At 38.5% G+C, this 17,734-nt stretch overlaps 1 pseudogene; it reads left to right on the top strand.

Annotated features, from left to right (window-relative positions):
- Nucleotides 1–7,467: 7,467 nt before the first annotated feature.
- Nucleotides 7,468–9,201, top strand: LOC133711292 (cytochrome P450 81D11-like; annotated as a pseudogene).
- Nucleotides 9,202–17,734: the final 8,533 nt, after the last annotated feature.

The raw sequence follows: 17,734 nt of genomic DNA, 5'->3' as shown, positions 1-17,734 counted from the left end.
ATTGAAGGAATTATGTCCTAAAACAATCATTTTGATGTAATTATTATTAATCAAAAGGGCAAGTTTATTGTTCATTGCTTATATTTAATATTTGATTGAACAATGTCCAAGGAATATGAGTTAAAGAGAAAGTAATCTAAAGAGTTAGATGTGTGAGACCTTTACTCTTTCACACTCTTATCCTAAAAGGTTCCTAGTCATAGGATTATCACTTGGACATTGATAATCCGGAAAGACTAGCACATACTATGTATGCTCAATATGGAGGATGATATGTCTCTTGTCATTTATGTAGAGACACTAATACAAGTATGTGGGTGCTCTTAACTTAAAGAGTACACTGAACGCGATCATTAGAGTTCTTGTATGGAGTCTTACTTACATGTCAAACTTGAACTCTAAATTGCAATAATACAAATTAGTCCTTTGACCTGAGACACCATAGTTGTCTTATGAGTGAATGGATTATCTCTTGATGATGCAATAACATTGTGTCCCTTAATGGATATAATAGATGCATTCATTGGTATAATCAATTCGGTCATGGAGACATGTGAGTGTACAATAAGGAATCTCTATCCTTAAGTAAATAAGGTGTATGTTCAAAGATGTGATTCAATGAGTCTTTGGCCAAAGCATTGAATGAGATTAAAAAGGAGTTTTTAATCACATTCTAAGAATCACATAAGAATGAAAATCACATTAGGGGATTGACATATCAATTCCATACCCCGATGATGTGATTTAGAACATAGTGTTAGAGAAGGACCGTATTGTATTGTAATTCCAATTGAATAGGTTCTTTGTCATTCTACATTAACTAGGGTAGTCATGATATGTTGCAAGACGTCACTCATGACTTGTGAAGTCCCCGAGGATTAATAAACATTTATAATCCTAATAACAAGGGAGAATCAAAAATGGAGTTTTTGATTCGTAAACAAAATAGAATGGTTTCTATAAACTTCACTGCCTTGTTAATTAGAACCTAAGAGATCGCACACCATATAAGTGGATCCTTGAGATTGTATATGAAGAAGATTAAACAAGAGTTGGTTATGACCAAATAATTAATTAGATTTATTATTTGGACATAATTAGGTTTTTCGGGTAAAACCGAACCTATTGGGCCTAAACGATTGTCGGGCTTTTCGTGTGGACTTGGGCTTCACTAAATGAGATTTAAATGAAAGCCCAAGACACATTTTTAGTGCCCAATAACAAGTATGGACCAGCCAAAATATTGGCTTTATGAAAGTCAATATTTTCTTTTAGTAATTGGAGTTATTTCCTATTATATAAAAGTGAAAGCATGGACAAAGAGAATAAGAGTGTCTCCACACTATTATTTTCAGATTTGAGATAGAGAGAGAGAAAGAGTTCTTTCTTGGTCCATTACAAAATTAAAGGAAAGAAGAACACTTGCATAATTTCTTCTTTTCTTTCATCTTTCTTCATCTCTTGATTCACTTGGTGAAGATCCTTAGAGGCCATATCCTTTTGTGGCTTTACTTGTTACATCAAAGAGAAGATTACAAGCACAAGAAGGAGTACAAGAAGGAGTTCTTAATCCAAGGTGCTTCAAGGTGGAGGAAACACACACAAGGAGAGATCAAGGAGAGGAACTTTGGTGGTTCACTTGGATCGGATTAAAATCACGCTCCAAGGGTGAGTAGAACATAAACTCCCTCTTTGTTCTTCCTTACTATGCATGCTATGTTTATATACATATCACAATAAGCCAAGATCATGGGTTAAAGGAATGGATTTTATGTTTAGTTAGTAGTTTAATGGTTAAACTAATTCCGCACTAATTAAAAAGTTTTGAAATCCATCCATTCCTTCAGAAATATGGTTGTGTCACATACCCGCATGTCCGATCACATTACTAATCACAGTTCTTTAGAAGTAAGAACAGCGAAAGACTCAAGTATGTGAGTTTATTCCCACTTTTGTAAGAGATCGATGAGGTCCGCTGTACAATTTTGTGCGTCTCCCGAGTGTCTTTACTGTTTTCTAACAAAATAAATAGATATTACGTACCCTTTTCTCCAGCCATTTGGTCTCCTACTTGTATTTTGCAACTCGTACTTTATCTGAAGGTTATGTATTTGCAGACAACGCCCTGAATGATTGGCTTCTGTTTCACTTTATTGAACTTTGTGTAGGTGTAATCACAGCTGAGTTCAAATAATTTGGTGGATATATAGCCGGCTAGCTAGAAGCTTCACTGCAGAAGGGTTGAGGGACCTGATCAGGCTGACACTACAATGCATGAGTTTTCCAGCAAAATGACGACGCGTTGAAGATGAAAATGGTTGTGGTTGAGCTTGAGAGAAATGGCAATGACAACAGTCATGGGTGAGGGAACTGATACAATCACTCTTGGGAGTGTACTATTGATACAAGCATATTTATGCGATATTAATAACGTTAATTTCCATACTTTTTTTGTTAGTTTAGTGTATTTTCTAGTTATTTACTTTATTTATTTGTTTTATAAGTATCTTGGAGCAAAGGAAGGGAAAAGAAGCAAAAGAGGGATTGAAGTGCAAAATCGGCAAATCTGCCTGTGCAGATCAATCAATTTCGACAGAGCACTGAGACCAGTTCCGGATGAACCAGATGTTGATCTTTATATCGATGGAAAGCCTTGGATGTCTAGTTTCCTATCTTTTTACTGTTTGTCAATATTATTTTTTTATAAGAAGTTATGGCCAATTTAGTACAAGAAGGTCAGGCTGCGCGTGAATCTGAGATTGGACGGGAATTTATGTTTCGAGGCCCAAATCACACAGGGAAGCCTGAGGAAGAGTTTGTTCTTCATATTCCAACTTAATAGGGACAAGTGGTGCGATGTGAGTGGTTGGAATGAGTCATCAAGTTCAAGAGCCAATAGGAAAACTCCACCTAAGCACGCTAACCCTAATTCTTTTAGGTTTTGGATTTCCTACACAACAAGAAAAATGAAAGCAACCTCTAAACATATAAAAGGGCATCAATATGCAGCAGCTGGCTCTCTCTCTCTCTCTCTCTCTCTCTCTCTTCCTCCCCTTCTTTATTTTATTTTGTTTCTTCCATGTTTAACTAGTTTTTATTAGTTAGGGGGCTGCTTGAAGCCCCTAGACATGAATTACAAGATGATTTGACTTTTGATTTTATTTTCTTTTAGTTCAAGATGAGACTTTAGTTTACTACTTTTCCATTGATGAATGCTTGCTTGTATGCTTTGAGTGCACGCTTAGTATGCATGTTAGGATTCTACCGCTTTGATTGTTTGATGCCTGTGTCAATATTTGGACTCCTCAAACCTTCTAGAGAAGCAATTGTTAGTTTTCACTATCAAGTAAGCTAAGTCCTAGGTTTAGCAAGGCGCTAAGTTTATTGCGATTCCTAGTGATGTCTCAAACCCTTTTAGACCTTAATGATCTCTTCTTGTTAAATCTAATAAGCGTACCTTTAGGTTGCATGTTAGGGAATAGTCTAGGTGTAGAGCAGTACTTCCTGCCTAGCGTACGAAGTAAGAAAGGGTAATAGGTTGTGTTCAAGCGTACCAAGCTAACCTGAGCATCTTCATCTAGATTAATTGAATTAGCTAGGATTGAACAAATTATCTTATGTGTGATTGTCGGGGGTGGATGCATCTTCCCTAGCTAGCTTTATTCTCATTGTTTTCTAAAACCAAATCAAAAATCTCTTTTCGTCACTTTCTGTGCTCCATCTTTTTGTATTTGTTTAGAATAGTAAATCAATTTCAAAAATCATCACCAAATTTTGTGTGCTCGACGCCCTATGTGTCTAGTACATCTCTGTAAATTTTTATAATTTCTGAATAGTTTAGATTAGGTTTTTAATTAGATTTTCGACTGCTGTTCGCTAGGAACAGTGGTCACTTTTGTGACATTGTTTTCAATAGTTAGAACCATAGTCTTCTGCGGGAGAGACCCTTGTTTACTCTTGCTACAATTGACAATCTTAAGTGTGAATAAGGAAAATCAATAGCTTATAAATTTAGCTATCAACTATTTATTACTTGAATATGAATATTGTGAAGAGAAAGTGTATTGATCTGTTGGTGTTGATTGGCTTAGGCAAAGCTTAAGCTTTACCCGGCCGGCCACTTAGCAGTTTAAGTTTTAGTGCAAGACCCAAATTAGTGTAAATGTAAAGTATCCATTTTACATTCTTATTGATGCATAATAGTAGCAATTTGAATAGCAAGATTACTTCCATACACTTGCTTCTGTATATCCTTCTCAACATTAGTCTGAAACTTACCAACTATTACCAACCTGGCTTGGTTTTTATCCAATACCTAAAAACCATCACCATTCAGCAATCATATAAACTTTGAATAAGAGTTGGACCTTACACTTGAAGGATTCCTAGGGCTACATATCATCAATTGACATGAATAAGAGTTGGATCGATCCTACACCCGCTGCATTTGCATATCATATAACTGACACAATTAGCCTAAAATATCTCAACAACAAAAAAAAAAATTAGTTTATTCTTCAACTAAATTTGAAACTTTCAGTAATATATGGACCACCCTAGAGTCATTGGTCTCAGAGATAAACATCGAACAACATTTGGATTCAAGATCTAAGGGCCACCTGCACTTTTACATGTTCTTCACAAAATCCTTCTACATCATTTTTTATTTCTTCTAATATTATATACCAAGTGAATAAAATTATAAAGGCAAGCTATGATTGTCAATTGTATTTCCCATTCAGGCAATGCATAGTTGTGAGCATAAGATTATTGAACAGTGTTTCTCCTTCAGTCTGTCGTACTTCCAGTTGAGTTGCACATTTGTAGCAGATTCAAAGTAGGAAAAGCACCGACCAAAAATTCCCTAAACAATGAAATTTTTAAGTCTTAATTCATGCCAAAACATATTGATGGATAGAGTAGGAAATGGTGCAACGGTTCAAGGAAGTTATCTCAGACATTAAGATGCTCTGAAGAGACACAGGCAGATGAAATCAGGTGAGTCATTTGCCGGCTTTATCGAGGGTCTAATGGTGGTAAGTTCCAGAGTTTAGAGATGAAGTCAACTATTTTCCAGCTAACACTTAATGTCCTGATGAGGATTGCTGGGAAGAGATACTGTGGGGAGGCTATAGCGGAATCGAGATCGGAGGAAGCTACAGGTTTGAAAAAATTGTGGTAGAGACATTTCAATTGAAGGGTTGCTAAAATTGGAGATTATGTACCAGTTTTAAAGTATGTAGCAGGAAATAGGCTTGAGAAGAGTTGGTGATACTGCAGAAGAAGAGGGATAAATTCCTTCAAGAGTTGATATATACACAAAAGCAGACTGACTCTGCTTAAGAACAGAAAAGGAAGACCTTGGTGGATGTCTTGTTGTCACTGCAAGGAACTGGACCTGAATATTATGACATAAGGGGCATTTTGCATGTAAGATCTCTAAACCCTAGCTAGTCTTCTGAAATCCAAGAACTGTCATAACTTTCAGCTAGAGATTATTTACTATTCTATTGGTAAGGGAGAATCCAGACTTTCCACTTTTCCACCTAGCGTCTTTTTTTGTTTTTTTGTTTTTTTACCATGGCTCTTGTTTTCACTTTTCTACTCTAAATTTCTTACCATACTGTATGCTAATTGGCACTTCACATTATGCAACATACTAATTTGGTCTAATGCATTTTGTAACAGGTCATGTTAACAGCAGGAACAGATGACCCCTCATCTGGAACCATGGAATGGGCACTATCACTTTCCCTCAGCATTCAGCAATGCAGAAGCCTTGTAAAGGCCAAGAGTGAAACTAATGGGCAAATTGCGCAAAGCAGGCTAGTTGAGGAATTATACCTTGCCAAAGCTTCTCTATCTTAGTTGCATCATAAATGAGACCCTCCAAATGTACCCAGCATTCCAGCAGCCCCACTTCTGCACCCCACATGAGGTATCAGAGGACTGCACCGTCGGAGGCTTCCACGTTCCACGTCAAACAACGGTGTTGATGAATGCCGGGCAATACAGAATGGCACAGCCTCAGCAATTTAAGCCAGAGAGGTTTCAGAATCTACAAGGAGGAGGAAATGGTTTTAGGTGGTTGCCTTTTGGGACAGGAAGGAGAGGCTGTCCTGGCGAAGGCTTAGCAACCTGGATTAGAGAGCTGGTCTAAGGGCTACTGATTCAGTAGTTTAAGTTGGAGAGAACTGGTGGTGACAGAATGGTAGACATGACTGAAGAAGCTAGGCTCGCCATGCCTAGAGCTCAAACCTTTGCTAGCCAAATGCAGGCCACGCCCAACAATGCTGGCGGCAGCTGGCCTTACTTTCTCAACTCTAAGTCTCTAATATCTTTGATTGTACATCGTTTTCAAATAAAAACATTGTTTTCAAATGCTATTAGATTTTGATATTCAGTTTATGTCAAGTGTCACAGGCATTTACCTGGTAGGCATCTTGTAATAACTTAAATATGTTGGTTCACTCTGATGGTAGCACGTCTCACAAGCATGATCACAACTCCTGATTGAATTAAATACCAAGTAAACTTATTAGATTTCAAATAGTTCAACACAAAATCACATACAGAAGCTTCTCGATGACAAACTGAATTATTTGGAGCAAAAGAACGGCAAATGATGTGTAACTACTATAGCTATTAGTGGACCTGGAAATCTTCAAGGACAGTATTTCTTAACTTTTAAACATTTAGGATTTCATTTCAATTCCAGGTCTCACGGGAATGTCGTCAAGCCCAGAACGTCTGAGACCTATAATACCCCAACAGGAGAGACAACTTGCAGAAGGAAAACAACTAAGAAGCTTATGAGTGCACCATTTTGCAATTACCTTAAATATACATTCAGATAAGTCAATGAATGCTTTGAATCCAAAGTGTTTACAACTTCAAATTACAATCTGGCTCGGCCAAACATATACAATAATCAACATTACTGAGGCCAAAAGGACTGTGTGGTTTACTTGCTGCAGTGATTCAGGGAACATAAATTAACCTAGTAGTTATCAATAACCTTCCATCTTCTTAACCATATGATAAGTGAATCCAAAGTAAACAAAGATGTAGCGACAAATCATCTGCAAAAAAAACCATACAAATGGACCCTAAAAAGACTACCTACCTCTAGTTGATAACTGAAGCTTGTGTTACCTTGGATCAAAAGAAATTCTTCAATCAATTTTCCGTAAATTCATTAGAAAAACTACATAAAAAGAACTTGAGGCTACTAGGAAGTCCTCTGCGATTTCAATATTTCCGGAAACTAGAACAATCTGGTGCGCATCTTTTATACAATCAAATTCCAACCTTACCAGCAACTAAATGATTTGAATAATCTACTAGACTTTAGAGCTCAGACACTACTCCTTGGGAGCTTCAAAATTTATCGCCAAGAAAATTGGTTTTGAAGCATGGAAATCCATACCTCCCTCATCCATAAACCAAAACGAATTGCAGAAGACAATGTATATAGTACAAGAGGGAAAATCTCTCTCAAGTCTCAGTAATTTATCACTTGTATACGACATATTGGACTTATACAAGCTTGCATCATTGACATCACTACTCTTGTCCATTTGCCCTTGTCCATTAGCATCACTACTCGTCCATTGGCCTTGTATATCCTCCCCTTCTACAGCTGAGGAATGATTCACCAAGCATGACATCGCTTTTGCAAACCACCAAAAGCTGCTTGTCGGTAAACACCTTGGATATAACTATACCGTGGTTAGCTGGGCTTCTCATAGCTCCTACTGGCATAACTTGAGACACAAAGCTTTCCTTAAATTATTGTCATCCAACAGCCTTCAGATGTTTCCTGGTATACGTGCAGATGAAGTCAGGTCACTTGTTTGCTGGTTTTCTCGAGGCTGTAATGGTGGTGAGTATTGGACTTTAGAGATGAAATCAACGTTTTTTCAACTCACTCTTAATTTTATGATTAGGATGGTTGCTGGGAAGAGATACTATAGGGAAGGTATAGCAGATTTGGAGGAAGCTAAAAGGTTTCAACAAATTGTAGCGGTGTCATTTCAATTGACAGGGGTTACTAACATAGCATTTCGTACCAAATTTGAACTGAGTAACTAAAGTTGAGAAGAAGTTGGTAATATTGCAGAAGAACAGGAATAAGATCCTGCAAAATTTGATTGAACAACATAGACAAAAGCAGAGTGACTCTGCTTCTGAACAGATGAGCAAGACCATGGTGGATATATGTCTTGTAGTCACTGCGAGGAACTGAACCTATACCAACCAAAACATAAGGGATTAAGGGGCATGATGCATATAGGATCTCTTAGCCAAACTCTAAAATCTAAGCCAACTGCATTAATTTTCAGCTTAAAACATTCCTACTTCTTTAAATGTTAAGGCACAAACCAACTTTCAACCTAATAAATGAATTTTTATAATTTTATTTTAGCATAATTGGTATACATCTTTTTTTTTGTTTTTATTGTAAGATATTTGCAAAACCCCTCTGTAGTAATAAGGTGTTTTCCAACTCCAAATTACACTGTTCTAGCAAACTAGATTCATGTATGCAAATTCATACTTCATAATTTGTATCTAACTGATCCGTCTGACTGTCTAAGATGTTAACAGCAGGATAAGACACCTCAGCTGGAACCATGGAAACACTCAATCACTTTTTCTCAATAACCCACGAGCCCTTGCAATGGCACGATCTGAGATTGATAACCACATAGGGCAGAGCAGGCTAATTGAGGAATCAGACCTTGACAAGCTTCCCTATCTTAGATGCATCATAGATGAATCATCAGAGAACACCATCGGAGGCTTCCATGTTCCCTGTGGAAGAATGATAGTGGTAATGTACAGGTTGATCCTAAGTTGTGGGCACAGCCTGAACAATTTGAGCTAGAGAGGTTCCAAAATGTACAAGGAGAAGGAGATGGTTTAATGTAGTTGCCATTTGGTCAAGGAAGGTGAAGCTATCCTAGTGAAGGCTTAGCATACCGGATAGGGCTGGCCTTAGGATCACTGATTCAGTGCTTTGAGTGGGAGAGACCTAGTGAGGAAATGATTGACATGAGTGTAGGGACTCTCCCTACTTTCTCAACTCCAAGTATCTTTCATAATTTCTGGGTTTGTATTTTTTTTTTTTTTTTATGATTCTGGCTTTGTATTTCCAGTCATATATGCACATTGTTTTCAGATGCAATTAGAGAGTGATATATAAGTTTTTATCATAGCACACTGAATCGTTCTTAAACAATGAAATTTTCAAGGTCTTTAGTAGGAAAAGGATTATGGCGCAACGCAAATTTAAGTCACATATATTGTACATTTTTTATGATAGGTGTCAAGCTGTAAGGGGGTGATGATGTGCCCACCCTGACTATCAAATTTTAATCCGCTAGCAGAAAATGAAAATAAATAAGCATTGACCGAAAAATATTTCAGTCTTCAGTACTGATTTTCTGTAGCAGCAATGATTTTCGAACTAGAAGATCCGTGAATACATGTTATTTCATTGGGTTAGAGTTCTGTGAACATTAGGACAATAGGGCACTCGTACATTTTGGTTTGATCCATGTGTGCATGTGAAATTAATTTGTACTAGGTACTACTTTCAGGTACAACAAGTACTAGCATGGCAAGACTTTTTCTTTTTTTTCTTTGAAAAAGACTTTGCATTGCTTTTTCTTGTCTTTTTTCAGTTAAACTTGCATAGTTTATTAATGAGAAAAATTCAGTCACCGTCCCCAAACTATGCTGCCAAGGCCAATTTGATACCCGAACTCTCAAAAGTATCAATGTGATGCTTCCGTCCAAAATTTGTGACGGTTCCGTTAAAAAAGTGACGTGGCAATTACATGAAGACTAAAAACAAAGAAAAAGACCAATGTACCATTTTCTTTTGTTAATTCATTTTTTTTTCTTTTTCTTTTTCCTAGCTTCTTCTTCTTCTTCTCTGATGATCTGGGAACTTTCCCAGAAAACTTGACATCATCATCATCATCGACTCATGCTCAAGCCTACTTTACTACCCCAGCTCCTCTTATGCCCATGAAGAGGTGGTCTTGGGGACCTAAAGGGGCTGCCTAGATTCGAAAACACCCTAAAATCTAGAGGCGAAGTTGGGCTTCTAACTGAATCAAAATTTGTTAAACCTATAGGAGATCAACCCCAAAAACAAACCAGGGACAATGAAAAAAAAAAATTGCTTTTCAGATTCGGTCCAAGAACATCAGACCAGAAATGTGACTCAGACTGAGCATTAGAAATTGGCATATGCCCCATTTGGTGTTGATCTTGATCCTTTTGAGTTGACCTGGTCCGCTTCCTCAGCATTATCTCAAAATCCCCAACTAAGCACCAAAAAGCCCTCTTTTTCTGTATCAAAACCAACGAAGTTCAAATCAATACAAGAACTAATCAACAATCAATAGCTTATAGTCATCCAGAACATCACAATCCATGAGCTACATTGTACAAAACAAATACAACAAACACGATTAAACCTCTCACATACATAACCCTTTTTTCTTTATAGCATCAACCAAATTCCAAAAATCCTTCACAAAACCAATATAATATAACTTGAAGCTCAATCTCTCACCTTCACATGAGAAAACCCAATCCGGAAACCTCCTTGCAATCTTTGAGCAAATGTCCTCTTCCCCAATTTCCTCATCCTCTCCAGCCATAACTCATTATCATCATGGCCACGGCGGTCATCAAAATTGAGAGGGGTCAGGAAAGGTAGATCAAGAAGGCGAACGAGAGGGGTCTGACGACGACGGGTGTGGGCTCGGATCAGGTCGGCGATGGGCAAAGCAATTGGGGAGTCGAATGAAGTGTTGGGCCCAATGAGCTCGGAATTTTGTGGTGGTTCGGCGTCGTAGTTGAGGTTGGGAGGTTGTCGTCGGAGTCGGCGTTGGAGAGGTCGATGAATTCCCAGAGAGAATCTTGATCGGAGTCTTCAAATTGCAAGAATTCGAAATCTTCGAAACTACTGACGGAACTTGCCATGGTTGATTTTGGTTTCCGATTTGAGAATGAAATTTTGGGGCTTATTCAGTTTAATTTTGAGAGAGAGAGAGAGTTGAAATTTTGGGGTTCTTGTTCTTCTATTTTTGTTCTTCATGGGGTTCTTGTTCTTCGGTTTAAGTTGAAGATGAAAAGCATAATTTTTTTTTTAATATATATATTTATATCTATATATATAAATATATATAACAAAATTGGTGTAAAAGTACGACTTTGCCCTTAAAAATTTGTCACATGTATGACACGTGATCATTTTTAACGGAACCGTCACAAATTTTGGACGGAAGCATCACGTTGATGTCAAAATATATCTTTAGGTATTACATTGATACTTTTGAGAGTTCGGGTATCAAATTGGCCTTGGCAGCATAGTTTGGGGACGGTGACTGAATTTTTCTCTTTATTAATTAACATAAGATGCTCATAGAAATATCCAATACAAATACCTCATCGAAAAAAATATCCGGGAAAAATTCATGAATAGTACTCGAAGTAAGGCCCACTATGCATTTCAGTACATCAAGTTCCAAAATATAAACTTTGGTACATGAGGTTTCAAAACCGACCCAGTATACATACACGACGTCAATAACGCCGTTAGGTTGGTGCCAGCTGTCGTATTTAAAGGGGTAAAACAGTCTCTTCACATTTTTTTTTTACTATGAGCACCCATCTATCTCTCCTCTCTCTCTCTCTCAATTGGAAATCGGAAGCAGGTTCCGAAATCTGATGGTAGGCACCCAGCTCTCTCTCTCTCTCTCTCTCAATTGGAAATCGGAAGCAGGTTCCGAAATCCGATGCTACCATCAGCAGCGAACCATTACTCGGCTACAAAGGAGGAGTCTTGGCTCCAGAAGCTTCTCTCACTCCAGCTCTTCCCTTCTGAACCACTTCGATGGCCCCAGCCTCTACTACTTCGTCGCCCAGACCGCCATTGTCACTGCTTCCGAAGCCGGAGAGTTGGATCAGGTTAGTGTTGAGCTTGGTGCAGAGCAAGAATTTGAGTGAAATGGTAGATGCCGAACGGGTCAGATTTCGGGTCGTGGACCAGAAAGACGGTCCCCATGTCTCCCTTGCCGAGGACTCTGATGGCTTTGAGGTTGTCGAGGTCGAGCTCCGGTGAAAAATCCGACTGTGATGGAGGGTAGGATTGGGGATGGGGGCTGTGAGCGGAGGTGGTGAAAGGCAGTGCGCGGAGGCGTGGTGATCAATGGTGGTGATCGGTGACAACGAAAAGAAGAATGAAAAGAGATGCAGGCGGTGATGGATATGAGAGTGGCTATGAAGAAGATAAGAAGAGGAAAAAGTGAAGCCACAGAAGGCATAGAGGTCATGATTCTAGATCAGAATCTGGTGCTTCTGATTCTTCAAGTGGTGACAAAAGGCATAGGCCTCTTGAAACCGTACTTCTCGTCGTCAGCGGTGGCTGACATGGTGGAGAAGTCGTCGGAGGCCATTGCTAGAGTTTGGGGTAGCAGAGTCGGTGAGAGAGAGAGAGAGAGAGAGAGAGAGGAAATACATTGACAATGAAAAACCAATTTTACCCTTCATTATGTGCGTAATGGTATATGGACTGACAGAGTCATTGACGTCGTGTACGTATATTGGGTCGGGCTTCATATTTGATGTACCAAAGTTTATATTTTGGAACTTGATGTATTGAAATGCATAGTGGGCGTTACTTCGGGTACTATTCATGAATTTTTCCCAAAATATCCAATACGTACAAATAATTTGATGAGATTGAATGTAAAGGATTCTCTCTTTTATTTTTTCTCCCCTTAAGCTTGATTAAAATTATAGATCATGTTACTAATCCCAATTTTTGGGTTGGCCTCGGTATAAAATAGATCATTTTGGGCCTAACCGATACCAAACCGAATTTGGTCGGTAAGCTCAAAGTCATAGTCGAAATTGAAATCGAAATCTCGATTCGATAATGGGTTTGTACCTTATGCAATTGGGCCTTTAAATTTTTTTCACCCAATTTGTGTTTTCTCTGGAAATTATTCATTTGAAGCTCAATTGTAGTCATTTTGAGTTCCGTTTTTAAGTTCCAGTGACCATACATAAATACCTAAAGTGTGTCAATCCATCCATAAAAACACTTGCGTCCAAATTGGGTCTGATTGTGTCTCAAAATTCTCTCTTATAATGTTATTTGCCAAAAATCAACAATCTAAACTCATGATTTAACCGTTCAAAAGTTATATGAATCGTTAAAAATCATATGTGCAAAAAATTAATGTAAACAAATAGACGGTTAATCATGAGAATGTTAGCTTTTACCAAAACTGTTCATTTGTTTAAGCAATCGAATGAGTAAACAATTTTTTTTTAAATTGATTTTTTCTATAGAGACGATCTTTAAAGGTTGATTTAACTTTTGAACAATAGAAGTATAGTTTAGATTGCCGAATGTATGTAAATTAAAAAGAGTTTGGACATACATATCTTAACCGGTTTGGATGCAAAATACTTGCTCCAAATGTATTTTTCATCCATTAATGAAGAGAAAGGTACAATTACACACAATGACCAATTCATAATGGACAACTTCATAAAGACTAAACAAAGTCGTCTATGAAACCTAGCAGATCTCTATTAGGGTTGGGAGAGCGCCGCCCTCAGGCTTGACCTCTCTGTACCTCTCTCCGTGAGTGGCTATTGGTCTTCTTTGCAATCGCCCAAATCAAGTCCAATTATTGTCATGTCTTCTCTATCGCAAATTTCTTCTACACCATCGTGGTTGGTAGGCATGGGGGCCTGATTTTTACAGGATCGATTGCCTCTTGATATGCATGTCTGTGCGCTCCATTAGGGGTGTCCTTTTATGGTGGCTCGTTGTAATACCCTAGAAATTCGTTGTTATTTTTCGAGGATTTTTCGAAATTAATTCAGTGGTTTCTTGTACGAGTACATAGTTCGAGGATGATGTGGAAGTATTTCGGACGAATAATTACTCGAAACGTTTTATTTTCGAGGGGTCAATGGGTTGACTTTTTATTCGTTTGGTTTCTCCTAAAACTTCCTTCACAAAAGTCGTAGAGTGCGTCAATACGAGTTCGTGGATATGTGGCACGCATAAATCAGAGTTCGTATGTGAAAGTTATGATCAGCGAAAGTTTCTACTAATTTTGGAAATTACTATAAATAGAGGTTTTTGTTTTGGGAAATTCATTATTTACATTTTTGAAAATTTCCCTTTTTGGAAATATTCTTTCTCTCCGTTCTCTCTCATTGAAACCCTAGGATCTGCAAGTTTCGCGTCTGACCCGACCCGAACCCGGTATTCTAACCCAGCCGGAACTCGTTACTCCAACGATCTTCGACGACTGCGCCAACCCAGATCGCTTCACCTCCTTCGTACGGTCCTCCCTACGGTGGTCTCTAGTAGTGATTCTCACCCATGGCGGCGCAGTGAGGCGGCGACGACGAGAGAAGTCGGACCTGATCAGAACTCTCTCCTCCAGCGATAGCTGAGCACGAAACCAGTCTTGTTCTTCTCGTAGGAGCTTCCTCTTTCGATCCATGGTGGTTGTTTTGGACGATTTGCACCGGAGCATAGTCAACTCAAGGTGAACAGTGGATTCCGGCTTGTGGGCTTGATTTCGGCCGATCTAGGCCAAACTGGCCAAAACCTCAGGTATTAAAGTTGATCCTCGTTGTATAAACTCCATTTTGGACGGTTAGATGTTGCTGGTTTGGAGTTTGGCCTACGGCGGTGGCACACCGCCACTGGAGACGCTTGGTAGCGTTTCCAGCCATGTTAGGGGCAGTTTCTGGTTTTATATATCTTCTACTCGTCGATACGAACATTTTGATATATAATGCGTAATTTTTGGAGATCGTATGAGCATGTTAGGGTTTTTAGTGTTTTTGATTATCTCGGTTTCGATTCGTGAGGATCCGGCCGTTCTATCGACTTGTAGTTTTGTCATGTCGATCGTAGAAGTATTCTGGAGACTTTGGGTGGTCTCGGATGAAGTTTCGCCTCGATTAGCGCTACTTTCAGGGTTTTAGTTCAAATGGGGGTTCGAACTTTAATCGCTTTGTGATTCGTGTACTGAGATGAGACCGTATGTAATTAGGTACTTGACGAAGTATTCTTGGACAGATATTTTGTGGTTATGTTACTCTGTTCTGTATAGAAGACGCAACAGGATTCAGAGGTGAGTAATCTCACAATGTTCATTTACGAAAGGAATTACCTTATCGTTTTGGGAGTTATTTACTTAACTACAAACTATAGTTGGTATTAGCGGCATTCATGAGTGAATGACTACTTATATATATATATATATATATATATATATATATATATATATATATATATATATATATATATTTACGTGAAATATATGTTGGTGGATTTGTTATGATAAAACAATAATTGTTGGTGCGTTCGTTTTATTGTTTTGGGGAGTGACATTTTAGGGATCCAAAGACTTGAGGGTTGAGGATCGGAGAATTTTTTATTTTAGATTCGGGTAACATTTTGGGTCCAGTGCGACTTGCTTAATGTTTTGGTCTTTGTACCGGGAGGTCACAGTTGGTGATCGAGATTTGTGTAATATTTTGGGTTCAGTGCGACTCCTTTAAATGTTTTGGTATTTATACCGGGGATCCAAAGACTAGAAGGTCGAGGATCGGGGGTCACCACTAGTAATCGGGTGTCACAAATTGTGATCGGGGGTCACGAATGTGACCGAGGGTGGTTATCGGAATCATGCCCTTGGCCGAGGTGTAGTTACGATCAGTTAGAGCTCTAATCTGTCTGTTAGGGTATCTCATGGGGGTAATAGTGAGGTTACTTGTGACTCATGAGAGTTTTTAAAAGAGAGTCTTGAGTATATTCTTTCTTTTATTGTCCATGATGGACGAGAGTTTTCATGTTTCCTTAATTGGAACGGGTGGGTTTTTCCCGTGATTTGTGTGAGTTGTTTCCTTAATTGGAACGGGTGGGTTTTTCCCGTGATTTGTGTGTTGTTTTCCTTAATTGGAACTTGTAGGTTTTTCCCGTGATTTGTGTGTGTTGTTTTCCTTAATTGGAACGGGTGGGTTTTCTTGTGATTGGTGTGATTTTCAATTGTTGTGTTGACTTTACTCATACAAGCTTTCATAAGCTTACCGGGTTTGTTATGTGGCAACCCGGTGCACTATTCGATGGTGTAGGGGTTAATCCTGTAGGTCAGGGTAATCGTTGCTGAAGCTGAGTTCCGATAGTTGCAGTTATACAGTAGGAAGCCAATTTTGTGATTTTACCGTTGTTAAGACTTCCGCTTTGTAGTAAGCTCTAAGGAGCGCATTTACTTATTATTTTGTTGTGGCAATTTAATTCGTAAACTTATGTAATATTTGACTCTGCGGAGCGAGTCTGTATTGATATAGTGGGTTCAAGGCATCAATATGTACTTGGTTTTAAAAGAAAAAGTTTTCCAGGTATTCTGTATTGATGTCTGAACCATCACGCATGTATAATTATGGGATTATATTTGATTTTTAATTTTGTTTAAAAATCAGGGCGTGACACTCGTCTAGGTCAATGTGAGTGCGGATCAGAGGTAGTGGTGTGTTATCTAAGGTGCTGGCAAATTTAGTTAGATCATGGTGGTTGCATTTGAAGTGTTGGTGTTTGTCCAGGTCTGGTCAGATTTTGTTCGGGTCTTCTCTTCACCAATGGCAGCATTGCGGGCGTGGATGTCTTCTGGCTGATCGACGTCCAATGATGGTCTGGTGGCAAAGTTCACTTGCGATGGTGACGGAGAGATATAGAAGGGTAGTTGTTGGATTGCCGATTTGCTGGTCCTCATTCCAAGGAGACGACGTTGTTCTATAGGTTGACTAGTGATGTGAGCTTTAGGGTTTCTTCTTCGAGACTTTTAGACCCTCGCCATCAGCAGGTTAGAGGCACGGTGTTGCTTTGGTGCGGCAATGATGGCAAGGTTAGAATAGTTGTTGACTTGCCTGTTAGGGGAAGTACTCTTTAGGGTTGGGCTTCGATTTGTTTTTCAGATTTGGGCTTGGGCCTTTTTGGGTGGTTTAGAGCAATAGTAATTGGCCTTACCAACTCTTAGTTTCAGATTTAGGATCCCGATGGATTTTTATAGAAACTTGAGATTTAGGACGCCTTCCGTCTTGGTACCTAATGTTTTGTTTTTATTGGGATCAATACCCGCAAGGAACTACATGGCTTATTGATCTGAGGTGTCAGCAAGTCTACTGATGGATTATGCAGAAAAGTTTTAATCTCAGTCTCTTATCAGTTTACTCCCCTTGAGCTTCACTTAATAGGTGGAGTGATATTTGCGTTAGCGGTGTCTCTTTCTGACGGCCTCATAGGGGTGAGTCAATGTGTAATATTACTTTCTTTTATTAAATAACATAGCTGACCTCATTCGATTTAAAATTAAAAAAAAAAAAAAAAAAAAAAAAAAAAAAAAAAACTTCTTAGAGAGTCACTACCTATGTAGAGTGGTTTCCACATTTTATTTCTTCTTTTCTCTTGTGATACAATGTTACTAAGTTTAGTACGTAAAAATATGACAAGTATAATTACTATTTTTTTATATTTTAATCAGAAGAGAAACTTATTCATAGTAAAAGATTACAATAGGTAGACTGCAAAAGTTATATATTCTATCAACAGTCAACTTGAATGTGATAAAACAAAACGTTAGCCACATTAACTTCAAACTAAAGGTCCATACTG

Source organism: Rosa rugosa, chromosome 5, assembly GCF_958449725.1.
Source record: "Rosa rugosa chromosome 5, drRosRugo1.1, whole genome shotgun sequence".
NCBI lineage: Eukaryota > Viridiplantae > Streptophyta > Magnoliopsida > Rosales > Rosaceae > Rosa > Rosa rugosa.
This window is presented reverse-complemented; position numbering and strand designations above follow the sequence as displayed.